The sequence below is a fragment of the Somniosus microcephalus genome, chromosome 2 (genome assembly GCF_052327205.1).
Source record: "Somniosus microcephalus isolate GS21.2 chromosome 2, FLI_Smic_1.0, whole genome shotgun sequence".
Taxonomy (NCBI): Eukaryota; Metazoa; Chordata; class Chondrichthyes; order Squaliformes; family Somniosidae; genus Somniosus; species Somniosus microcephalus.
Window position 1 is genome coordinate 146,491,014 of NC_140988.1, and position 27,551 is coordinate 146,518,564.

Here is a 27,551-nt window from a genome sequence, read left to right on the forward strand (position 1 = left end):
CCCGAGGAAATTCATCCCCTATACCTTTAACCATACAGCATGATACTGTAGCAGTATCAAAAATGGTTTGAATTTTTTTAATTTGTCCAAATATTCCTGTAAATGAAAACTAAGATTTTCTTTTCTATTTTCTACTTATACTTAGTTTTTTTGACCAAAGGAGTGTGCAAAAATATTATATAAAATGAGTTTTATTTAAGAACTCCAAAGGAAACTTAGTGCTCTAAAGGTTAATTAGGCATGATTTATTTTTATGTGCTTGTTCAGTTCCTTCATTTCCTTTTTATAATATTCACTGTTACAGTTACAGAGATCACCACGCACCACAGAGCACTACATACTTGCTTACTCTTCCCTACATGATACAATAGCTGCAGTTATATTTTTTCTGTAACTCAATTAATTTTAATTTCAAAAATATATATAGATGCAAGTGATTGGGGGAAAAATATATAGATGTAGGTGATTGAAAAATGTAGTTTGCATAGTGCCTTTTGTGTAGGAACATTAGTGCTGAAAAGGTTTGAATTAGAGCTTGACTAAAAAAAATGGATTCTGATTGGAAAAACAAACAACAAAAAAAGTGATGGCCTTCCTATACCTGGACCTATGGGATTTGTAATTACAAGATCAAACATAACCCAGAGAAGGGATACTGGAACCTGCGGACACATATTTTCCCACTGAATATTGACTATGTAAACAGTTTCATGCATAAGCCATTCTAGCTTTTAAACTTATGTTATTGAAGTTGGTATAAAAGAACTGGTTACAACTTGTTCCTTTTCAAGACTATTCAAAGAAACCACTGTAGTTGACTTAGAAAACAGTGAATTAAGCAGCTTCTAATGTACCTCTTCCTGTGTTTAAAACCTGAGGAAGAAAATATAGCACAGTATATGACTAACAATATTGTGCTGACACACTCCTTTTTTTCCTTTACTATTTTCCAAGGCCTCTGAAGTGTTTCCTTTGATGAAAAAAGGCTGATTGTAGGAATGTTTATTTCGTTTTCAATTAACCCAAATTTACCCCCATTTAATAAACCCACTACTGGAAAAAGTATGAGTCATACAGGTAATTTTGACTAACTGTTTGACAATTCTCATTTTGTGCAAACTCTACAAAGTATATCAAACTGTATTTACATGGGCAAAGACGGCACTTCAAGTAGCACTTTGTGCTTAACACTTCACTGTCAGATCCTCACAGAGGTGTATTTTTCTAGTTTGCTTAATCTTACTGTTTTACTTTAAATTTTGCACTTTAAGTGTTTGCTTTGTGACTCATTGGAAATCCTGCAGTTTCCATTCCAATTCTACTCAATTTCTGATACTAAAAAATATTTAGTTAAGTTGATAAAGGAGGACACCTGGGTGATGAAATGTGATTTCGGTGGAGGGCAGAAAATGGACTGTAGTAAATTGGATGCCCATTATACACAAAAAGAAGTTGGGCAGGGTGTATAGCGGGCAACCGATTTGCTGCTGCAGATTTTGCACCCCAGCTGTAGTTAAATTTCACCCCCATAGATCTAGACTTTCTGATTGGTGTTATTTTAATGTTAGCTTCAATCCTTTTATAATAAGTAGGTTAATGTGCGTATTAAAATATCCAAAGAATCTCCTCTCTTCCACCACTGAAGGAATGGGGGAAATCTCAACAAAATTTTTTTTTCACAACACCAAGAAATAAAATGTCATTTTCTTTCGTGATAGTAAAACAGGTAAGTCAAAATGGCTGCCTCCCTGTCTTTAAATTAAATTTCATGGGGTAGAATTTCTGCGGAGGTTCTCTCAATCACCCTCTGTAACTTATGCCGTTTCCGCTATAAAGTTAGGGTGGATCATCGGGAGAAACTCTGTGGAAATTACTGCCGCATGTGTTTAGCCCAGCGTTTCAATACTTTATTGTACCAATATGCTATTCCATCGGATAGTGGAATATGGGCTTATTCCAGCAATTTCTCAGATAAGTTAACAACCTTAGTTAAGGAGAGATGTTGAGCTGAGGAGAGGAAGCTCTTCCCAGGCGAGCAAATTAAAAGAAGAAAGATATTCAGTACAGAGCAAGGCACCTCCACCAACTTTCTTGTGAGTATCACGAGAAGAGCAAAAGAGCAGAGGATGGGTAGAATTTCCACAGGGATTCCCCAGTCTCCTACAATAACTTTGGCGGAAACCTTGGAGAAATTGCAAATGGCCATCTGTGCTGTTTCTCCAGGTTTTCTGCTAATCTTCTGTCAAAGTTCCAGCAGGCGATCTGGAGAATCCTCGCCGATAGTGTAATATCTAAAAGCTGAGGCCAGGAGGTTAAAAAAAAGTTTATGGCGGTCAATTGGGAGAAATTAATGGCAACTGTTGTTAACAATCGTACTTCTGCTTGAAATTTGAATAGGCCTGTAATTGAAATTAGCTAAGGTTTCTTTTATTGAACACATAAGATCTGCACTGAAAGTGTATGTCAGAGAATGTGGGGTCGAATTTCTGTGGGGGTTCTCTGATCTCACACTGAAAGTCCCGTGGAAGATCAGCAGACACTCTCGAGAAATATCGTAAACGGCTGTTTATGACATTTCTCTGGGGTTTCCGCTGATCTTCCAGGGAAGTCATGATGGAAGATCAGGAGAACGCCCACGGAAATTGCTGGTGTTAAATTTCTCGAGCCGCATGATGTCAATATGAAATAACTTAAAAGCTTGAAATTTTCAATTTTGCTCTGCAATAAAATTACAAATTTCTTCAGATAATTATGAGATTTCATCAGTTTAATTTCTTCGATGCAAAATAAGAATTTTTGCTAAAACGTCTGTGCCTTTAGATTCTGGCTGCTTTGATATTTACATTTACTTTTATATCATATGAATTTGTACCTGCTTCTTCAAGTTATGAAACATTCTATGAATGATTACAATGATTGATAGCTGAGTAAACCCAAGTACAAGATTGTGCCATCCTTCAGGCATTTTGTTTAGCTGCTTGCAGATTTGTGACATTGACAATTTTCAGATGTTCCAGTCCATTACATCTGTTTCATGTAATATTGTATTCCTTGTGTAATGATTTATATTGCCAAGTGCATCATTTAATATGAATGTAACTTCAATCCTTTCCAACCTTCTACCCCCTGCAAAAATAATGACTAGCTTCGCTTTGACAGACAAGGCAATGAACGTATATCCTGGGTGATGTGGTCACCCAGTATGCTGAAGAAGCTTTTCAAGCCATGGGGATTTGTTTCTGTTGAAAGCAGCTAATTTACTTTGTGTCAGACCTGGAGGCAGTCTGGTTTCAGTCACTTTTAGCTTTAGATCAGTTTCATATGTGCCAATAACAGATCAGTAATTGTTTGCCAATTTTTCAGGCCACAATATTGCACTGCATTTCTATGAAAGTTTGTGTTTTAGTAATAAAGATATGGACATAACAGACTTTGATCTCAGGAGGTACAAAAAAACCCGAATATTTGTAATGAACTGCAATTTAGTTACTCTACCCCTGTCTGGCCGTGAAAATCCCCAATCCTTTGCTAACGTCAGAGTCAGCCCACTTATGTAAAATAGGTAGGCACCCATACCAGTATGGACATTTCCAGAGTAGGGGGTGCAAAGTCTGGCACTTTAAAACCCACGTGGAGCTAAAGCAGTAAAACATGGAAATGAGTCCCCATTATAAGAGGGTTAACTTCATTGTGAAATAAAAACAGAAAATGCTGGAAATACTCAGCAGGTCAGGCAGCATCTGTAGAGAGAGAAACAGAGTTAATGGCCGCGATTTTCCCAGTGCTCAGAGGGCGGGTTTGGAGGCTGGTCAGCTGTTAAATTCGAAATGATTGACGGCGGGTTGTGAACCCAGCACGAACCCACCTCCATGTAAGTTTCCAAAGTGACGGGTCTGCGATTTCAGAACAGACCCGACACTAAGCAGTGGGGGAGGCATTTAAGATACTTAACTGCTTGTTAAGTGCTTGTTAACTGCTATTTTGCCAGCCTTTTTCTATTTTCCCACATTTTCAATGGATTTCACGTCGTTCGGATATCACATCAGGTAAGTATGTCGGGAGTTCCAACAAGCTGAATAGTTCACAGCTGCAACTGCAGTATACTGTAAAAGAAAAACTTTCATCTGTTCACTTTCAAATGTCAGAGGTTGCTGATTTCAGGATTTGGAAGACACATTTGATCTGTATTGAGGCTGTAAGGCTGCGATTTTCCCATCGGAGGCACGTTGGAATCGGGTTGTGTGGTCAGTGGCTTCCGATCCTGCTGCTGGCTTCAGCTGCTCCCAAATCAGAATTTTAATTTAACTGGGCTTATTAAGCCCGACGTGCGTGCTACCCGGCCCAATCAGTGGGTTCGGGTGTGCTGTTCGCCTCTGCTGACATCTTCCATTCAGGAGCTTTTAAGGGGCCCATGTAGCCTTTGCATTTCATTTGGTTTATGCTTCTCCTGAAAATGGGTCCTGTAAAAATGACTGCTGCAAGATCGAAGGCTGCTCCTAGATTTGATGAGGACTCTCTCCATTCTCTTGTGGAGGGAGTAAGAGGGCGCAGGGATGTTCTGTTCCCTCTCGATGGCCGGAGGAAGCCTCCTCAGCAGACAAAGGCAGCCTGGCTGCAAATTACTGATGAGGTTAGCGCCAGGTCCTTGTGCTCACGCACCTGGGTGCAGTGCCAAAAAAAGTTCAATGATCTGCTACGGTCAGCAAAAGTGAGTCTAACATCACACTTACCTTCATTGTGCCTCCCATCTCTTCTCATCACCAGCACTCTGCACCCTTACCTATCCCTCACTCTCTATGTACAGAATCACTTCACCATCCTACTACACCCCTCACACTCGCTCGCACTGTTATGCAATGACAACAACTAACAAGGCACAGGGAGGCACCTTGGTTTTGGCACCTCACTCCATCTTCGTCTCCCTCTAAGCTTCAACGTTATGTAATCTTTACATTCACTCCATCAATCTCGCTGAAACTCCACTTGTGTCCCTCATTGCAGGAAAAGAGAGCCCACAATAAGAGGGAGAGAACGAGGACAGGAGGTGGTCCACCATCACTCACAACTTTAACAAACGCTGAGGAGGCGTCTCTCGACATAGACGGAGTTGCAGAGGAGCTGGAAGCAGGGGACAGAGAGACAGGCACACTAGAACAAGCTGGTGACAGAATAGATTTGCAACCCTCTCATTTAGATTTCATGAGTGACTGAAATGGCATCTGATGTTCATACAGATTAAGTTCTGATCATCTGCACAATAGGATGTTTCTGGTGCCTACATATCACATGTCTAACTCATGCCTTACCCCCCCACAGGACCATCGAGAGCCCCCCTCCCCACTGTCCAGGAATAAGAGCTGGACGACTCCTCAGAGGAACCAGGAGCCTCTGAGGGAGCAGCGTCACCAGAAATCAGTGCATCCAGCTCCAGCGCAGAGACGCACACCTCGGTGGATCCTATGCGAGATAGAGTAGTGTTGTGAGCTGTGAAACACCAGGTGACAAGTGAGCATCAGCAGATGGTGGAGACAGCGACTGCACTGGAGAGTCCTCATCGCAGGACGCTCCTAGCTCTGCTCCGCTGCATGTAGACGCTGTGCCTCTGGGGCTATCCAGAAATTGAGCAGTGCTTGAACTTCAGGAACAAGTGCAGGAGTCTCTGACAGGGTTTGTATCCACGGTAACTGCGAGTGTGCAGGGAATGGAGGAGTCCATCGCAAACATGAGCAATGCCATGGTGCACGCAATGGTGAATGTAGGTGCTGCCATGGAAAGGATGGCAACCTCCATGGAGGATGTAAATTGCCAGACTCAACAGAGCATGGTGACTCTTCTAAATAGATGGTCTGCTATGGAGGATGATGGGCATCTATTGAGGAGAGGAACCAGAGGTACGCGGACGTCCCCATTATGAGGACAATCATTACAGAGATGGGTCCTCATGGCCCCACTGATGTGCAGCAAGGTACTCTCCAGCCACTTGCTAGCAGTGAAGTGCGGGTGACCCATGAGAGGGATGTTGGTGGTTGACAACCAGGAAGTGTTGTCTCCTATCCAAGTGCTCACACAACAATGCTACAGCAGAGCCCTCGGTCAGAGCCCCAGATTCCTCACCCAACTGAGATGACCGTCTCAGCCCCTACACAGCCGCAGGAGGAGCAGACTGTTGCGGAGCCCTCCCAGGCCCCCAAACCTAGAGGGTGCTCACCAAAGGCGTCAAAGCAGGCATAGCATTGAAGTGAGCAAGGTGCCTCTACACCTGCTGAAGCCACAGGGGAACAACCACGTAGAAGCACGCGTAAGAGAAAATTAACAAACAAATAGGGGGCGATTTTCTGACGTCCAAGAAGGCGGGTTTGGAAGTGGGAAAATGGGAAAATCAGAAAAAATGAGTGCGGGTTCGGAACCCGCCTCCAACCCGCCTCTGCGGGATTTTGCTGGTGCCGGTTTTGCAGGACGGGCAACGGTCCCGCCTCCAGCTGGCCAGAGAGCTTGGTAAGAGGCTTAAATGCTCATTAAGGGACTCTAAGCCTATTTTGAGAGGCCCTTGTGATTTTTCAACCATTTCGGCGTGTTCCACGAACCTTCTAAACCATGCCAGCTAAACTTGGTGGGTTGACAAGTGAGTGGTCTCCTCACAGCAGCAGGTCTAACATTAAATCGGTTATTTCATCAGGGATTAGTTGCAGGTGGCAGAACTTTGCTTTAAAAGAACTTTACTTTTAGAAGGCCTTCCGAAGTCGGAGGTGCTGCAGCTTGAATCTATCAACTGTGGGACCTCCTTGGAAGACTCTCTCCCCACTTGCAATGAGTGCATCCCCAATGGAGGCATCTGCAAGCAGCATGGGAACCATTCATTTTCTTTCACCATGGACCTCAGATTCGGATGAGGAGCATCCACGGCAGCAGCAGAACCAGGCAGCTCAGCAGCAACAGCAGCAAAAGCCCCAACCTCCTGCTCAGCCACCTGATGCTGCACAGGGCAGAAGGCGCCAGCGCATTGAGGCTCCTCGCCGCAGGAGATACCCGCGACAGAGGGTTTACAGACAGAGGATGAGCTACCTCAACATGAGTGGGCAGCAGTGCCAAAGGAGGCTGAGACTTTGGCGAGAGGTTGTCGGAGAGATCTGCGGACTGCTGCAGCTGAAGGGATAATTACTAGTCCTAGCCCTTTTCGGGCTACCCTTGATCAGGCGTATTCCCCAGACGTTTGCCTTCAACTAAAGTTAGAGGTAGCCAAATCCTATAGACGCTTAATTGGGACTAAAGGTCCATACTATCTCTCCCTAAAGGAAAGGAACGACCTGAAGATGTTACCGTCCTGTAGATAGCACTTTTAATAAGCTTAACTAGACTGTAACCTTTTGGATATTATGAGGGCCCGGAAAACTCCCCCAGAATTCTGCAACTCCTCACCAAAGAGTGTACAGATATTGAGTTTGCAAGTTTGATACAGAAGTACTATGTGAGAAAATTCTAAAAATATATAGATTTATTAAAGAACCGACATGCAGTTAACAGCTGGTGAGTCAATCGCAACTTTAACAGTTCCAAAAACAAATAGCTTACAATTCTTATCATCGGAGAGCCTTATTCTCAAATCTTAACTTTGTTACATTTTTACATTTCTATTTATTCTTAATCCAGGATATCCACCAAAATCAAATACCTTTGATTACCCGAGACTCAAAGAGTTGTAGGCTTACAGAGTGGTTCTGAAGCCGAGAATCACTTTGCCCCTTCCAGCGACTTCTGTCTTCCTATTTGAAAGTTCTATATTTTATACCCTTTTTTCAGTGGTATATCCTTTGAAGTTTTCTGCTGATGTAAGCTAATTATCTCTAGTCAGCTTTCTGTTGACCCCTGCTATTCTTACAGTCAATTCAGCTGTTATCTTGCAGAATTCTGTCTGCTGTGTAGGTGTTCAAAGCTTATCATAAAAACAATGTGATTGCTTGGTGCATCTATTGATGTCATATTTACAAAGTCTTCTGTTTGTATCTTTTACAACATGTAAATTAAAAACACTTCAACCGACTACATGATTGTCTTCCTAGCTACCTTGGTTGGTTGTATTACAGACTTCATGTCTCCTTGTTTCATTTGATGTCATATTTATGAAGGCATATGTTTCTTTAATGTTCTGTGTTTTTATTTCCCGAAGTGTTGGTTTATGACACCTTAACATTATACCATTGTGCTCTTTCATATGCCTGTTTACAAAGTGTTGGTTCAAAACAATTTAACTGGGTTATGGTATTGTGTTTTTCCCAAAGCTCAGACTTTTTGGAAGCTCCAACCCTTTGCTTCAATAGGGCCATTGTTTCAGTGTCAACAACCAATTCCCATTTCAAAAGCCTGTATGGTGTTTACAGCTTTGTGTTAACAACTCATCCTATCTCAAAAGCCTGTATTCTGTTTACAGCTTTGTGCCATTGAGGCATTTAGATTTTTAAACCCAGTTTGTCATGTTTTAATAAAGTCAGAATTCTGTTCATAGGATGGTGTATTTTTCTGAATAGGTATGGCTCATTCCTTTACACAGCAAGACCTGGTGCCCAGAGGAATGGGTGGATACCCCTTACCAGTAGCTGTCAAAGTCACCACTGCACTCAACTTCTTTGCCTCCGGCTCCTTCCAGGGATCATCAGTAGACATCAGCGGCATCTCCCAGTCAGCCGGCCACAGTTGTATCACACAGGTTACCGATGCCCTTTTTGCTAAGGCCCATAATTACATCCAGTTCTCAGGGGATCAAGCAAGTATAACCGCCCGTTCGGTTGGCTTTGCAAATATGGCAGGCATGCCAATGGTGCAGGGCGTCATAGGCTGTTCACATGTGGCCCTTAGGGCACCCCATCACAACCCAGCTATCTTTGTCAACCGCAAGGGCTTCCACTCCCTCAACGTACAGCTGGTGTGTAACCACAAGAAGGAGTTTTTGCATGTTTGTACCAAGTCCTGTGGTAGTTGCCATGACTTTTTCATCCTGCGGCACTCTAGTGTTCCTCCGCTTTTCAATCCGCAAACCAACTTAACGGATGGCTCCTTATGATAAAGGCTATCCCCTGAAGAAGTGGCTAATGACGCCAATCAGGAGGCTAGCTAACGAGGCTGAAGAGCGCTACAATGCCAGCTACACTTCGACCAGGTCCATCATAGAGCAGACCATTGGGTTGTTGAAGATGCGCTTCCATTGCCTTGATCGATCAGGCGTAGCACCGCAGTATACACCATATGGGGGGGGGGGAATTCAGCTGGTTTGCGCTTCCCATTAGTGCCTTAAGAGGGTGCTAATGGGGTGCAAAGTAACTAGCGCCCGGGCGCAGCGATATCTGCGCCTCTCGCGAAATTGACCGGACATTTTGCGGCGGCACTAAACCATACCACCCGATCTCCTGCACACACAGATCTTGACGTCATTCGAGAGTGCTACGCCCTTGTGATGCCCCGGCACAGAAATTGAGTGGCGCCCCCCTCCTTTCCGCCTGGCGCAACCAGCGACAGGTAGACTGGAACGCTTCCCAGTCGCTGTGGGGCTGGGGGGGAGGAATTCCTGGAGTGTTTACGGGATGGATTCCTGGACCAATATGTCGAGGAACCAATCAGAGACCAGGCCATCTTAGACTGGGTATTATGTAACGAGAAAGGATTAATTAGCAATCTTGTTGTACGAGGCCCCTTGGGTCGGAGCGATCATAATATGATCGAATTCTTCATTAAGATGGAGAATGAAGTAGTTGACTCAGAGACAAGGGTCCTCAATTTAAATAAAGGAAACTATGATGGTCTGAGGAGCGAGTTGGGTAGGATTGATTGGGGAATGGCACTCAAAGGGTTGACAGTGGATAGGCAATGGCAAACATTCAAAGACCAAATGGACGAGCTACAGAATTTGTTCATCCCAGTTTGGCATAAAAATAAAACAAAAAAGGTGACTCAACCGTGGCTAACAAGGGAAATTAGGGATAGCATAAGATCCAAGGAGAGGACATATAAATTGGCTAGAAAAAGCAATAATCCTGAGGATTGCGAGCAGTTTAGGAGTCAACAAAGGAGGACAAAGGGATTAATTAAGAAAGGGAAAATAGAATATGAGAGTAAGCATGCAGGGAACATAAAAACTGACTGTAAAAGCTTTTATAGATATGTGAAGAGAAAAAGATTGGTGAAGTCAAGCGTAGGTCCCTTACAGTCAGAATCAGGGGAATTTATAATGGGAAACAAGGAAATGGCAGACCAACTAAATACATACTTTGGTTCTGTCTTCACAAAGGAGGACACAAATAACCTCCCAGAGATGTCGGGGAACATAGGGCCTGATGAAAGGGAGGAACTGAAAGAAATCAGTATTTGTAGGGAAATGGTGTTAGGAAAATTGATGGGACTGAAGGCTGATAGATCCCCAGGGCCTGATGGTCTACATCCCAGGGTACTTAAGGAAGTGGTCCTAGAGATAGTAGATGCATTGCTGGTCATCTTCCAGAACTCGATAGACTCTGGAACGGTACCCATGGATTGGAGGGTAGCTAATGTTACCCCACTATTCAAAAAAGGTGGTAGAGAAAAAGCGGGGAATTATAGACCGGTAAGCCTGACATCGGTCGTGGGGAAAATGCTGGAGTCTATTATAAAAGATGTAATAGCAGAGCACTTGGAAAGCAGTGACAGGATCGGACAAAGTCAACATGGATTTACAAAAGGTAAATCATGCTTGACTAATCTACTGGAATTTTTTGAGGATGTAACTGGTAAAATAGATAAGGGAGAGCCAGTGGATGTGGTGCATTTGGACTTTCAGAAGGCTTTCGATAAGGTCCCACATAAGAGATTAGCGTGCAAAATTAAGGCACATGGGATTGGGGGCAAGGTATTGACTTGGATAGAGAACTAGTTTTCCGAGTGGCAGGCAGTGACTAGTGGGGTACCGCAAGGATCGGTCCTAGGACCCCAGCTGTTCACAATATATATTAATGATCTGGACGAGGGAATTGGATGTAATATCTCCAAATTTACAGACGACACAAAGCTAGGTGGGAGGGCAAGCTGTGAGGAGGATGTCGTGAAACTCCAGTACGACTTGGACAGGTTGGGTGATTGGGCAGAAACATGGCAAATGCACTATAATGTGGATAAATGTGAAGTTATCCACATTGGTGGCAAAAACAGGAAGGCAGATTATTATTTGAATGGCAATAGATTAGGAGAAGGGGAAGTGCAAAGAGACCTGGGTGTTATTGTGCACCAGTCGCTGAAGGTAAGCATGCAGGTGCAGCAGGCGGTTAAGAAGGCAAATGATATGCTGGCCTTCGTAGCAAGAGGGTTCGAGTACAGGAACAAGGATTTCTTGCTACAGTTGTACAGGGCCTTGGTGAGACCGCACCTTGAGTATTGTGTGCAGTTTTGGTCACCTTACCTGAGGAAGGACGTTCTTGCCATGGAGGGAGTGCAGCGAAGATTCACCAGGCTGATACCTGGGATGGCAGGAATGACGTATGAGGAGAGATTGTGTCGATTGGGCTTATACTCACTGGAGTTTAAAAGATTGAGAGGGGATCTCATCAAAACCTATAAAATCTGTCAGGTCTGGACAGATTAGATGACTAGATGCAGGAAGGATGTTTCGGATGGCCGGGGAGTCCAGAACCAGGGGTCATAGTCTAAGGATAAGGGGTAAGCCATTTAGGACTGAAATGAGGAGGAACTTCTTCACCCAGAGAGTGGTGAGCCTGTGGAATTCTCTGCCACAGAGGGCGGTGGAGGCCAGTTCATTAAATATATTCAAGAAAGAGTTGGATATATTTCTTGAGGCTAAAGGGATCAAGGGATATGGGGAGAAGGCAGGGACAGGGTACTGAATTTGGATGATCAGCCATGATCTCATTGAATGGCGGAGCAGGCTCGAAGGGCCGAATGGCCTACTCCTGCTCCTATCCTCTATGTTTCTATGTTTCTATTTAAAGGGGGCCTCTTCCTGGCATTTGTGTGGTAGCCATTTTTGCACCACTCATTCTGAGAGAGAGAGATTTTAAGAGAGACGAAGAGAGAAAGAGAGACTTCTGCATTGAGTCAACGCTGTCTGAGGTAGTTTTGGCTTCTGACCATAACTTTGCAGGTTCTTTGGTTTTCGATCTTCATAACTTTGATTGCCCAGATACTATGGGGGCTGCAATGGATGGGGACGTCGTCCTTCTCCATCACATTTAGAGGGCACAGAGACGCAGAGAGAGAGTGGCAATCATGGCCAGATGGAGGAGGGCCAACAGGCCTCTGTACAGGAGACCTTACCCTCCCAGGGTTTTTTGCCAACAGATCTCCTACATTAATATGTCTGAGGAGCAGTGTTTGCAAAGGCTGCACTTCAGCAAGGAGGTGATCACTGAGCTCTGCCACCTGCTTCAGCCAGATCTGCAGCCTCAACTGAGGAGCAGGACTTCTCTGTCAGTGGCAGTGAAGTTAAAAGTGGCTCTCAACTTTTATGGCACTTGCTCATTTCAATCAGCTACTGGGGACATCACCCAATATCTCCCAGTTCGCGGTGCATTGCTGCATCCGTCAGGTCACAAATGCCCTCTTTAAAAGAAGACAAGATTACATCTCTTTCCCCATGTCCCCGGACAAGCAGCATGAACGCGCAATGGGCTTTGCGATGATAGCGGGCTTCCCCATGGTGCAGGGCAGCATCGCCTGCATGCATGTGGCTTTGTGTGCGCCGCAAGAGAATGCCGAGGATTTCCGCAACCGAAAGGGCTTCCATTCCTTAAATGTTCAGTTGGTCTGTGACCACAGACAGCTGATACTCGCTGTCAAAGCCCACTTTCCTGGCAGCAGCCATGATACCTTCATCCTGCGCCAGACTTCCGTGGCAGACCTTTTCCAGGCACGGCATCACCCAGGTGGTTGGCTTCTTGGGGACAAGGGATATCCTCTGTGCACCTGGCTGATGACACCGCTCCATACGCCCAACACCCCTACTGAGCTGCGATACAACGAGAGCCATCAAGCTACCAGGAACATCGTTGAGCACACAATCGGCGTGCTCAAGCAACGGTTCCGCTGTCTGGACCATTCTGGAGGAGCCCTTTAGTACTCGCCTGAGCGAGTCTCCTGCTTCGTTGTTGTGTGCTGCATGCTGCATAACCTTGCAATCCTCAGGACCCAGCCACTGCCACCAGGCATTGCAGCACCACCAGAGGAGGAGGAGGAAGAGGAGGAGGAAGATGAGGAGGATGATCATCAGCAGCACCAAGGCGGGAGGGAGGCACACAATGTACAAAGTGGAAGGGCCGTCCATCAAAGGCTCGTAGCAAGTTGCTTCTAGGCCCCTTCTGAGGAAATGGCTTCTGCCATTCAAACAACCTGAATGAAACCATCCCGCAGCCCCTAAGCCGGTCAAGGCTGCTGATTGTCACAACCTGAGACTGCAGATGCCCTTGAAGGACGGCCTCGACCAGCTCTGGGCCTGGAGGGCCCGGTTGCAGACTGCACCAACGTTGCATGGGTGGCAGCAGTCTGTCCTACAGGCAGTGGCAAGTGCAGTGGAGAAGTGACAGTGGTGGCAGCAGGAATGCTGTCATCTTGAGAGAGGACAGCACCTCCCTGCTCGATCGACATACTGGCACTCCCACGGGGCAGCACTTCAGCATCCGGAGCAATCTGCTGGAGCACAGACTGCTGGCCTGCTGCAGCGCGGTGAGAGCCCCGGGGAAATGTGTCCGAACCAGCGAGGATGGCAGCAGTCAGTGCTCGCGTGGCCTCAATCTGCGTCTGCATGAGAGCAGCCAGTGTCTGCATTGCAGCACTAAGCATTTGCGTGGCAGCCGCCTGTGCTACAGTGAAGTGCTCCACACTCCTTGCCAGTGATTCAATGGATTCGGGCACCCTTGCCACTGCAGCCATGAGCTCAGTGTGCCTGTGCTCCGCCTGGGCACTCATTTCAGCGAGGGCCCGCTCCTCCTCTGTGTCCAGTGCAGCAGGACTCGATGGCATACTCTCCCTCCGGGGAGAAGGCCCCCATCTTCCCTACCCCATCGCGTTGCTGCAGCCCGCTGGGTCCTGGAGCTTCACCCTCATCAGACCATTCCCCCCTGCTTCCCTCCAGGGAAGGCATGTTCCCAGAGTGGGCATGGGCTTCCTCGGGAGAGGGTGGCGCTGATGCTCCGGCTTCCTCTTCATCCTCGCCTTCAGCTTCACTTCCACTGGCAGCTTGAGGGCCCGTCTCCTCACCTGGTGAATCACCATCTGAAAGCAGGGAGGTACAAGAGTGGCTTTAGTGTGAGGACAGGGTGGGTGCAAGGGAGGCATGAGTGCAGCGATTTAGTGATTTGGATTGAAAGTGTCAAAGGCTGGTGTTGTGAGGAACAAGTGGAAGGAGAGAGGACAAAAAGGTGATGACCTTACCATTGCTGTCCAGAACGGGGTCGGCATCTCCAGTGGCGACAAGACCAATCACCCGGCCTGCCATAATCCTGTGGATGCGCACCTCAAGATCGCTGAGGGGTTGCAGCTGAGGCCGCCCTCCACCAGTCCATTGCTGCTGTCTCCTATTATGAGACAGCTTGGCCTGCAAGAAAAAGGATGGCGTCTGAGTAAATATACAGCCATGGTCTTGCAAGAAATGCCTCCCATATTTGAACAGCCCTTACTGTATGCAAAGTGTGGAATGTGCGTGTGTGTTTGATGAAAGGGCCATAGGTGTTGGATGAGTGTTGGGCATTGGGGCTTTTAAGACCCTCTGGCCATAAAGTGAGCTTGACATGGAGGGATGGAGAGGTTTTGAAAAAAAGGCACTCACCCTGACGACCCGAGTGAGGTCATTGAACTTTTTCCTACATTGGAGATGTGTCCTAGGCACCATGCTGCTTGAGGTGACTCTCTGAGCCACCTCCCTCCACACTCTTCTATATTCGTGTGGCAAAGGCCTCCTGCCACTCTCTGGGTACAGAATGGATCTTCTGCGCTCCACCGCACCAACCAGAGCCTACAAGGCCCGCTCGCAGAAGTGCTGTGCTCACTCCCTGGCCCTCTCCATAGTCTTGGGCTGCAAGATTTAGCCACAGGTCTGCCCAGGCCGAGATTCAAGGCTCCAATGAGCAGGATGTGGCTGCAGAGCAAGATCGACCCTCCCCTTTAAGAACTGACCGGCGCCAGTGTGTCTGTGTTCAATCGCTAACTGGCAGCACCTGCACTGCGCCGGCCCCTGAGGTAGCGCATCGCATCTCAGCCTTAGCGCCTTAAGAGAGGTGTGTAGCGCCTGATTTAGCGCTCCAAATATCTCCAGGGGCGATAAAAGCCAAGTTTGCCATCGGAGGCGATAATTAGCTCCAGGCGCTAAACTTTGTGCACGGCCGCTAATGGCGCCCCAAACAGGGCTATAACGAATTTCTCCCCCAGGGTCTCCAGAATAGTCATGGTCTGCTGCGCACTGCACAACATTGCTCAGCGTCATGGCTTGCAGCTTCCTGATGAGCAAGTGGCTCAGTTCCAGCCCTCCTCAGATGAGGATGAGGAGGAGGAGGAGGATGAGGAGGCTGAGGAGGAGCAGCAGAAGGAGGAGGAGGAGCAGGAGGAGGTTAGAGCGCCGGTATATCAACCAGCAGCAGCGGCAGCATGTGAGCATTGGCTGCCCGTGATGCAAGGGATGAACTTATCCTGGCCAGATTTGCATAGGTTGCCCAAGTTGGCACATGTCCTTGGCTCCATCTTAAGACATCATTGACAATGGACATGACTCTCTGGCCTCCTTTCACTCTGGCCACCAACCTGACAACGCAAGTGTGGCGGAGCCCGCAATGTGGAGCTGCCTAAGGTGAAAGAACAGATGCCATAACGCCCATATTTTGGCATCAAATCATTTTAACGTTTTCCAACAGGGATGACATTTCATCAATACAAAGAAACATTCACCTAATCTGCACACAGATCTGGAGGTTATATTCCTTGCCAGCTGGACCCATGCAGCCTTGGTTTCTTTGGGAGGCCTCTTCCTCCCAGATGAGTGGAGGAGCACCTCCCTGCTAGCTGTCACCCCCTCAAACAAAATTTGCAGTGCCTCATCCGAGAGCCTCGTGGTGGCCCTTGCCTTGGAATTGGACATAGTGGTTTCTCAGAATATGTTGCAGATGGTGCAGCATAGGCAGAAATCCAGTGGAATGATCCAAGGCAGCAAGAAACCCTAAAATCAGGCTGGAAAAGTGATGTTAACAGAGGCAAGTTTCAGTCCCAAAACACTAACTGACCAAAGGCAACCCACATCTCTGAAATCAAGTGGTTAATCAGGGAAAAATCACAATTCTTTGAAAACTATCAGTGGAGGCGGGTTTCAAACCGAAACCCACCTCCAGTGGGAAAATGGCCCCCACAGTCACAAGGGTAGTCACTTGAGTGTTTTCATCTGATACAAACGTTTTTCATTGTTATTATTAAAGACAGGAAGGAGAAAAGCAAAAGTGGAAGGCAGAGAAATCAAGTGTATAAATCAAACAGGGCCACAGCAAATAATAATTCTAAAAGGACTAAGAGTGTTAAAAAAACAAGCCTGAAGGCTTTGTATCTTAATGCGAGGAGCATTCGTAATAAGGTGGATGAATTAGCTGCGCAAATAGATGTAAACGGATATGATATAATTGGGATTATGGAGACATGGCTCCAGCGTGACCAAGGCTGGGAATTCAACATCCAGGTGTATTCAATATTCAGGAAGGACAGCCAAAAAGGAAAAGGAGGTGGGGTAGTATTGCTGGTTAAAGAGGAGATTAACACAATTGTAAGGAAGGATATTAGCTCTGATGATGTGGAATCTGTATGGGTAGAGCTGAGAAATACCAAGGGGCAGAAAACTTTAGTGGAAGTGGTATATAGACCTCCAAACAGTAATGCGGAGGTTAGGGATGGCATTAAAAGGGAAATTAGAGAAGCGTGCAATAAGGGCACAGCAGTCATCTTCACCTTCTCCTTATCCTTGTCCTGTAAATGCTGTGTTGGGGGTATCTCCTGCGGTGAGGTGCAGCCCTACGCTGACGGCCTCTGCCCTGTGCAGCATCAGGTGGATGAGGAGAACCTTGGTGCTCCAGTTATTTCTGCAGCTGTTGTGGCCGATTTCGCTGCTGCCACGGCTGCTGTTCCTGCAATTCTGAGGACCAGGATGAGAGGGTATAAATGGTTCCCATCCCGCTGGTATATATCTCGTTGAGGAAGAGATGTTATAAGCACTCAGTCAATGTGGCCAAAGGGACTTCCAAGGAGGTCACAGTGCATATGGATCTCAACTTAAACACTCACAAGCTCAAAAGACCTGCAAAATGTGTTCCAAAACCTCAAAACACAAAGTTCTGTCATCTGAAAGTCAGCCATGTTGCAGCTCCGCTTTTATGCTGCAGGTGCAGCTGTCAACAATTCAGATCCTTGCTGAACCCGGCACAATCAGCTGGCATGTTTATCGCACGACGGGCAACACGCTGAAAATTTCTTAAAATGGGAAGAGCCAGTTAAAAGGCATTATCTAGGCAGTTAACAAGCTGTTAACTGCCTTAAGTGCCTCTCCCGCCGTTTGGTGTCGGGTCTGATCGGGACTCACAGATCCGACTCTTTGCAAAGTTGTGTGGAAGCGGGATGGCGGTGGGTTAGCTGTCAATCATTTTGATTTTTACTCCCGACCTGCCTGCAAAGCCGCCCTCTGAAGGTCGGCAAATTTGCAACCTAAGTGTGTGTTGTAAAGTCTATACGCACTGTCATCTCCTTGGAATAACCTCTCTTCCCATTGACTGACTGCTTATAACATCTCATCCTCAACTGCCATATATAACAGCAGAATGGGAACGATTTATACTCCCTCATCCTGGTCCTCTGAATCTGAAGAGGATCAGCCACAGCAGCAGCAGAAACAGGCACACCAGCAGCATCAACAACAAGAGCGCCAACCTTCTCCTCAACCACCTGATGCTACACAGGGCAGAGGCCATCAGCGCAGGACTGCACTGCGCCGCAGGAGATACCCCCAACACAGGGTTTACAGGCAGAGGATGAGCTTACTCAACATGACTGAGCAGCAGTGTCAAAGGAGGCTGAGACTTTCGTGAGAGGTAGCCGCAGACATTTGCACAATGCTCGATCAGGACCTGCAGCCCAGAAAAGCAGGTGGATACGCCTTACCAGTGGCTGTAAAAGTCACCACTGCCCTCAGCTTCTTTGCGTCAGGGTCATTCCAGGGGTCAGAAGCAGACATTTGCGGCATCTCCCAGTCGGCCGCCCACTGATGCATCACGCAGGTTACCGATGCCCTCTTTGCCAAGTCTGCCAATTACATCCACTTTTCCACTGATGAGGCAAGTGTTACCTCGCGGGCGCTAGGCTTTGTCAAACTGGCTGGCCTCCCACAGGTGCAGGGCATCATCGACTGCACACATGTGGCCATCAGGGCACTCCATCAGAACCCAGCAGTATTTGTCAACCGCAAGGGCTTCCACTCCCTTAATGTCCAGCTGGTGTGTAACCACAGGAAGAGTATCATGCATGTGTGCACTAAGTTTCCTGGCAGCTGCCATGACTCTTACATCCTGCACCAGTCCACTGTTCCTCAGCTCTTTGCTCTGCCAAACAAACTTTCTGGCTGGCTCCTTGGAGACAAGGGCTATCCCCTGAAGATGTGGCTAATGACACCGTTGAGGAGGCCATCAAACGAATCTGAGGAGCGTTACAATCAAAGCCACATTTCCGCCAGAAGTGTCATAGAGCAAACAATAGGGTTGCTCAAAATGCGCTTCAGACGCCTGGACAGATCTGGTGGAGCCCTACAGTACGCAGCAGTCAGGGTGTCGAGAATCATCGTTGTCTGCAGCGCCCTGCACATCATCGCACTGCAGCGAGGATTAGCGCTGCATGAGGAACAAGGCGCAGAATGCACAGCCTCTTCAAAGGAGGAGGGGGAGGGGGAGGATGAGCAGAATGAGGTTCCAGATGAGGAATACCTGGAGGAGGCAGCTGACCCATTGCGATCAGCACATGAGCACATTGCTGCCCGTGATGCCAGGGATGGCCTAACCAATGCCAGATTCACCTAAATTTATGCAGCACCGACATGTAGCTGCCACATGCACATGAAGGTTGGCATGACCACACTTCAACACCATAGAGCATCTCGATGAAGAACTGTGCATTCCTTACACTGTCACCACCATTGCTGGACATAAAAGGTACCCTCACCCTTCACTCTGCCACTTCAAATTGTGAGCACACATATGGCAACGAATTCAAACATTCACACAACATTACTTTATTACAACAAAATAAAAGAACAGAAACTTAACATTGATTTATAGCAAAACACCCAAGTGACTACCCTTGTGACTATTTATGTGGGAGCTTTCTTTTACGCGTGCTTCTACATGGTGCTACCCTTGTGACTTTAGCAGATGTAGAGGCAGGCTGCTCACTTCCCTGCTGCGCCTGCTTAGATGACTTTGGCGGTCGTCCTCTGGGTTTTGGAGCCTGTGAGGGTCCCACCAAAGTCTGCTCCTCCTGTGGCTATGCAGGGGCAGACTCGGCCATCACTGTTCGGGGAGGCATCTGGGGCTCTGACCGAGGGGTAGGCAAGGGAATGGCAGTTTGAGTGCTTGGAGAGGAGCCTCCATGTTCATGTCCCCTCTCACCATCATCCCTCTCATGAGCCACACGCACTTCTCTGCTAGCAAGTAGCTGGAGAGCATCTTGCTGCACATCAGTGGGGCCATGAGGACCCGTGCCTGTACTGATATTCCTCATAACAAGGACATCCGTGAACCTCTGGTTTCTCTCTTCGATGGATGCCCATCTATCCTCCATAGCCGACCATCTATTTTGAAGTGTTACCATGTTCTCCTGAGTCTGGCGATTTATGTCCTGCATGGAGGTTGCCATCCTTTCCATGGCAGGACCTACATTTGCTAGTGCATGCGCCATGGCATTGCTCATATTTGAGATGGACTCCTCCATTCTCCGCACACTCGCAGTCATCGTGGTTGCAAACCCAGTCAGACCCTCCTGCACTTGTTCCTGAAGCTCCAGGACTGCTCTCTTTCAGGATGGTCCCCGAGACTCTGCGTCACTCTGAGCAGATGCAGCTGAGCAGAGCTAGGAGCATCCTGCGGCCTCCGACGAAGACTTTCCACTTCTGTCCCTGTCTCCACCATCTACTCTTGCTCACTTGTGACTTGTGATATACCAGGTGACAACACTACTCTATCTTGCATAGTACCCACCGAGGTGTGTGCGCTGGTGCTGTGCACTCATTTCTGCTGATGCTGAGGAGTCCTCCTGCTCTTCCCCCTGGACAGTAGGGAAGGGGGCTCTTGGTGGTCCTGTGAGAGTAAAGACATGAGTTAGACATGTGATATGTAGATTGCAGAGACATCCCATTGTGCACATGATGAGCATTCAATTTCTGTTGACATCATCTCACGAATGCCAAATAAGATGGATGGAAAATTCTTCTGTCACCAAGTTGTTCTACTGAGCCCCTCTCTCCGTCCCCCACATCAAGCTAGTCAACTGATCCTGAAAAGTCGAGAGCTGCCTCCTCAGCATGGGTGAGCTGAGCCAACGATGGTGGTCCTCCTCCTGTTCTCTCCCTCTCCCTCTAATTGTGGGCTCTCTTTTCCTGCAATGAGGGAAAGAAATGCAGTTTTAGTGAGAGTGATGGAATGAGTGTAAAGAATGGATAGGATAGATGCTTAGAGGGAGACTATGATGGAGTGGGGTGCCAATACCAAGTTTCCTTCCTTTCGGTTGTTAGTTGTTGTTATTGCATAACAGTGAGGGTCAGTGTAAGGGGTGCATAAAAGTAAGATGGTATGTGATTCTGTACATAGGGAGAGAGGGATGGCTGATGGTGCAAGGGATGTTGGGGTAAGTTAGGATGTGCAGGAGTAGGGTTGACAATGCAGAGTGATGGGGGTGTGATGACAGGCACAGCAGAATTAAGGTAGGTGTGCTTTCATACTCACTTTTTCTGAACGCAGGAGATCATTGAACCTCTTCCTACATTGGACCCAGGTGCGAGTAAACACACACCTTGCATTCACTTCCTCAGCTATTTGCAGCCAGGCTGCCTTTGTCTGCTGAGGAGGTTTCCTCCACTTGCTTAAAAATCTGTTACATCTCTAACTTTTTCCAGTTCTGACGAAGGGTCATCAACCTGAAATGTTAACTCTGTTTCTCTCTCTCTCAAAATGCTGGCTGACCTGCTGAGTATTTCCAGCAGTTTCTGCTTTTATTTCAGATTTCCAGCATCCGCAGTATTTTGCTTTTGTATTAATTTCATTGTGGCTGCCTGTAGTCTTCTGAAGTGCTCCAGGCCAGAGGCATTCTCCAGAACATTCTTGTGAGTCCCACTCATGCTGCTCCTTTGACCTGGGTACTGGTGTATTGGTGGTGTCCAGATAGCTCGGGGTAAAGGAGGGAGGAATTCTGGCACATCATGTTATCCCAATGGCTACACCTCTTGCTTGATGTTAGACCTTCAATGGAATGAAACTTCAGTCCACTCCTGCACCAGGCGGGAATTCCCATACTTAGTTCTTCAGGAGGGAGAAGACCCAGAGCTAAAAATTTGTGGCCGCCACAAAAGTTGCCGGTGTCACTGTGGTCTCGGGTTAACGGCTGCTGAAAATGGACGAGAAAATGGAAGAGAAAAATTCATGCTGAGGGCTAAAGATTTTTAGCTCAATGCTAACTTACTGTGTAACGCCCTCCTGGTGGCATTAGTGTAGGCATCGGATGCGAAGTTTCCATCCGGAAGCAGCGTTCCAGCTTCCAATAGCCTCTGGAAGCAAGGCAATAGAGTTTGCTAGGCACTGTGGGAAATTAAAAGGACAATGCATTAAAATGGCAATGCTTTCTGAACTAATAAAAATGAATTTTAAAAAATGCAGTTTTCAGCCCTTACTGCCTTTAAAAAAAAATTAACATCAAAAAGAATTCCCAAATGGGAGACTTCAGCTCTTAAAGCAGAATTCCCTTCCGCACCAAAAAAAAATGGGAAAGGTGCTTCAGTACGAATACAAATGGCTCAGCAAGTCAGGGAAGGGACATCCAGGGTCTCACATGCAGCACTCCAGCTTTGTGCAGGGGGACAACACTGCAAGAGAGGTACTCGACCCACAGGGGCCAGGAGGCCCTCCAGAAAGAACGATGTGGGACCACATCACCGAGCCCGTTGCTGCCAGCAGTGTCGCCCCACCACCTGGCTCCAGTGCCCAAAGAAGCTTCATGACCTCAGACCACTGGTCAAGGTCACTGAATGCATCTTTAAAAGCCGTCTCCTACCAACTGCACCGCTAGCTTCACACACTGCTCAATGCACGACCCCCAACCCACCCAATCGCTCACCTACCAACAATCTGTATCAATCATGAGGCACACCTCCCATTCCTAGCCTCACCTCACCCCCTTGGAGGAGACAGTGCAGGCCATTCTTGGCAGGGGCATGGCTGAGCAGAAAGGATACAAGGTGCTGGTATCCTCATACATTATCCTCCTTCTGGCATGCACCTCTTGCTTTCCTGCCCTCACCACAACTCCACCCTTGTGCCTTCCTCATTTCAGACACCAAAGAAATGCAGCCTGCCCAGCCAGTGGTTGACCAAGAAGAGGGAGAGGAGAGTGAAGAGGAAGAAGAAACACTGTCATTCAATTTGACACTCCCAGCCACCAGCTCCTCAAGGTCGGCCAGCAAGGCCATTTGCAATGTCCCCCACTGAAAGTGAGCAGCCTTCCACCAGCCATGCTGCAGCCGTTGGGGTAGCGCTGCGTGACATCAGTAGGATAGGCAAAGGCACACACAAGACAGTCACTAAGAGAATGCATAACGGTGATGAGTTGATTTCTTGATGTCATATTGGATGGATAGATGTTTAAAGTAGGATTAGAAAGTATGCTTTGTGGTGGCTTTTATTTCAGCATTGTGGCCAAAAGGATGGTGTGATGGTCAGTAACAGAGGGAAGGTAAGGTGTGGGACAAATGTTGAAAGGGGAATTGAGGTTGTGGTCACTGATTCCATCCTGATATCCTGGTCAAAAAGGGGCTGTCTGGGTTGCATCCTTCCTTCTGCTTCCTACTCTTCTGTTTCCTCCTCTTTTGTTTCCTCCTCTTCTGTGTCTTCCTCTTCCCTCTGCGAGTGGATGCTGTAAATCTGAAATGACAGCATAAAACGCTGGAAATACTCAGCAGGTCAGGAAGCACCTTGACCTGAGACGTGAACTCTGTTTCTCTCTTCACGGATGTTGCCTGACCTGCTGAGTATTTGCAGCATTTTCTGTCTTCTCAGAGGCCTTCCACCACCCAAGGCCTTGCAAGCATCCAGCAACACTCCCTGCACACTTACAAACTTTTATCATCTATTGCAGAAAGTCACTACTTCAATAAAATCAAAAAAATCCAGTCCCAAAGTTTAAATGCAAACTTACCTGAAAGATGTTTGTGTTCCTTTAAGAGGTGCTGACAGCGCCTCTGTCAATCTGCTGCACGCTAGGTTTACATGGTGAGCTTAGGACCCAGCACTGAACTCAGTGCAAAGGTCCAAGTTCACCAAGGTGATGTTAAGTCGGGGTTGTACGCCGACTGATGTTACTGCTCCCTCATTTCAATTTGCAGGGCGATGGATTTTACTGGCAACACTGCCAGCCTTTGAAAATGGCAGACGCTGTGGGACCCGCCACCAGCTGACGAAAGAGTGGCGACCGCCCTCTTAACGCAACTTTTTGCCGGTTTCGGGTGGCGTTAAGCCCCCGAAATTTAGCCCTCAGTGTCTCACCCAATTTCCTGCCCCCACCTGTCAGCTCTCATCCCCTTCATGGCCTCCAGTAAGAGGTGGTTTGTAGGTTCCTTTTACGCTCTAGCTTTTTTAAAAGATAACCGCAATGCTTCTCCTTATTCTCTATTTCAACAGCTACCAAAAGTGAACTTTTCTAAAAATTATACTGTTGCCAATAATGATCTTTCCTTTTTTGTCAGTGTCAGTTTTGGTTAACTTAGCACCATTTTGGTCACTGACAGAAGTTGTGGTTTAAGTTTCACTCCTGGACATGTGCATGTGATCTAGGCTGATATTCCAGTGAAGTGTTGCATTGTCAGAAGTACCTATCTTTGGATGAGGTTCTGTCTGCCTATTCAGATGGCTCAGGTGCACGATTTAAGGAGCAGGGTTTTCTCTCAGCATCCAGATTAACATTACTCCCTGACCAATATCAGTAAAAAAACAGAAAACTGGTCATTCATGTCATTGTTGTTTGTGTCTTGCTGTGTGTAAAATGGTTGATGCTGCTGAAACCCTCATCCATGCCTTCATTACCTTTAGGCTTGACTATTCCAATACCCTCCTGGCTGACCTCCCACTTTCTACCCTCCGTAAACTTGAGGTCATCCAAAACTCTGCTGCCCATGTCCTAACTCGCACCAAGTCCCATTAACCCATCATCCCTGTGCTCGCTGACCTACATTGGCTCCCGGTTAAGCAATGCCTCGATTTTAAAATTCACATCCTTGTTTTCAAATCCCTCCCTGGCCTCACCCCTCCCTATCTCTGTAATCTCCTCCAGCCCCACAACCCTCCGAGATATCTGCGCTCCTCTAATTCTAACCTCTTGAGCTTCCCCGATTTCAATCGCTCCACCATTGGTGGCCGTGCCTTCAGTTGCCAAGGCCATAAGCTCTGGAATTCGCTCCCTAATCCTCTCCTCTCTCTGCCTCCTTTAAGACGCTCCTTAAAACCTAGCTCTTTGACCAAGCTTTTGGTCATCTGCCCTAATTTCTTCTTATGTGGCTCGGTGTCAAATTCTGTTGTATAACGCTCCTGTGAAGCGCCTTCGGATGTTTTACTATGTTAAATGCGCTATATAATCCTTGGTTAGCTTATTAAAGTAGTGAAAACTGTCCCTCATTTGGAGTGCAGGCTTGGAGGACTGGCATGGAAGACAAATGAATTAACAGCAGTAGAGATGCACTTTTATTAAACTTCAGTTTCAGATCTTTACGTGGATTCGGATTCCATTTTACTGCTCACAATTAATTATCTGTTTGATTTAAATTATAAATTACAAAAAAAAGAACTCACTAGAAAAGTTTACATTGTAGTAGTTGTAGCTTCTGCTAAACCATAGACCAACATGACCCATTTGAACCCTGTTACCAAGTATCCTGTTCGTTGATACTCTTAGAACTGAACCTGCCCAGAAAACTTTACGACTGTGGGACAATACCTCTTTAACAATGGAGCCTGCCAGAAGTAAATTATAAAGTTCCGCTACTGAGGGTAAGCAGGTTTCAATATTTTGCTGGCAGTCTTAGATGAACTCTGACAGATTCATACAACAGATAAACATTATGACTAGCATACAGGCCTAATTTCCTATATGATTTTCAAACAAAAGGGGTCATAACCGACTACCCAAACAAAATACTTGGAGTAGGAATGTGAACTGTTCAGACAACTTCTAAGCTTGCTTTCACTGAATGCGATAAGTATAATTGTATCACATATGTTGACAGATAGAGTATGTAATTTAAAAAATACTTTTGCTATAATAATGAAATAATAGATTCTTTGTGGAGTCTTACTGCTGTAACTTCTCCAATGTCACAGCAGCTTCCACTTGATATCACAATCATCTTAACTGCCAATGTTTAACTGTTACATACAGTTAAAAGTGAATTGTGTGTTAATACATGCATTATGCTATCATAAATTAGCTCTGTGCATAAGCTATTTGTGATATTATAGAAAGATCACAAGGTCTTCTTCATTCATGCAATTCATCCAGGACAAAGCAGCCCGCTTGATTGGCACACCATCCAGCACCTTAAACATTCACTCTCTCCACCACTGGCGCATCTACAAGATGCACTGCAGCAACTCGCTAAGGCTTCTTCAACAGCATCTCCCAAACCCACGAACTCTACCACCTAGAGGGACAAGGGCAGCAGGTGCAGGGGAGCACCACCACCACCAAGTTCCCCTCCAAGTCACACACCATCCTGACTTGGAAATATATCGCCGTTCTTTCATCGTCGCTGGGTCAAAATCCTGAAACTCCCTCCCTAACAGCACGGTGGAAGTACCTTCACCACAGAGACTGCAGCGGTTCAAGAAGGTGGTTCACCACCACCTTCTCAAGGGCAATTAGGGATGGGCAATAAATGCTGGCCTATTGGCGATGGTGTAAAACGGTCAATATTAGATTGTCCACCCTTACACACCCCGCGCGATTTTTGTTTTCCGTTGAAGTGAATGGAAAGGAAGATTGGGTGAGGTGAATAATGGGCATTTGATCCACTGTTAACCATTTTACACCATTGCCGAAAGTCAAAATTGTGTATCTCACTGTCACCTATTGTATCTTCTTAAGTAGTCAGTACTGTTACTGTTATGTCTTGGTTATACATGGTTGTAAATGGGAGGAGAAAATTTAATTAAATTTGAGATTACAAAAAGTAATTAAAAAAAGGAAATTACTCAGTATTGATGTTTTGCCATCACAGAGCTGTAATTCCTGACTTTGCTAATTTAATGAAAAAGTAGATGTGAGAAAAAAGTGGAGAAATGCAGATGGAAAGTGGCAATGGGTTATTTATCTGTGGTTAGCGCTACTCTAACTAAACCTACCTCTGGAAAAAAATCATGATTAATAAACATTAGTGAAATGTTAGTTAACTTACCATTTTGGGCCATTACACAGCTGCACAGTCAACTCAAAAAGCGAGTAGTTTCCTCCAAATCAGACAGAATTAATAAATTTAACAAATGGGAAGATTTCACCACAGGCTTGAGCAGAAACTCACACATACACTATAACTCAAGTGCTAAGAGATGAGACGTATTTGACAAGAGCAGCCATAGCTAAGAGAAGCCATGGAGGTAAATGCCTTGGTGGATTGTTTCTTGGAGTTTAGACCCCAAAGCCTCCATAGCAGCAATGGAAGCATTCATGAGAGATGCTTCTACTGATAACCTGCGTAACTATAATTGCCACTTCAGATGAGATCAATGGCAGTTCAGTGAGATCAATGGCAGACTCTAGTGCAGCCAACCATTCTTCTGTGCCATCATTAGTGTGGGTGATGATGTTGTATATCTGGATGTTGGACTCCACCACATAACTCAGACGCTTTTCTTTAATACAGGCAAAGCGTAAAGTGAGGAGCTACTTAATATGTTCCTGCTGCTGTACCAGCCTGAATTTCAAAGCAGGCCCATTGATATATTTCACCTTTAATTTCCATGGTGGTTCTCCCGCTTGTCCGCCGTAACGTCCGCATATTTTCTGCAAAAATTATAGCGGACAATTGGGAGAATCCCCAGGGAAATTCTACCCCTTTATCCCCATCCAATTCAAGAAGGTCATTCAGTCCTTCAGAATTTGGTCACAATTCTTAGCCCTTTAACACCAGTGATCAGTGCATCATCTTTTGAATCTTTTTTGTACATCACTATTTACTTCCCCCAAGATACCTATCTATATTTGTGATGGTGATTGATTTAAGAATGGGTGAAGATGGTTCATAGTCTGGTGTGTGTTACTCG

The 27,551-nt window shown here is 46.4% G+C and overlaps 1 protein-coding gene across 1 annotated transcript in view; it reads left to right on the plus strand.

The window, feature by feature from the left end:
* The window catches only part of cfap299 (cilia and flagella associated protein 299), a 1,221,566-nt gene that overhangs the window by 438,595 nt on the left and 755,420 nt on the right, over positions 1-27,551 (plus strand). The window lies entirely within an intron of this gene.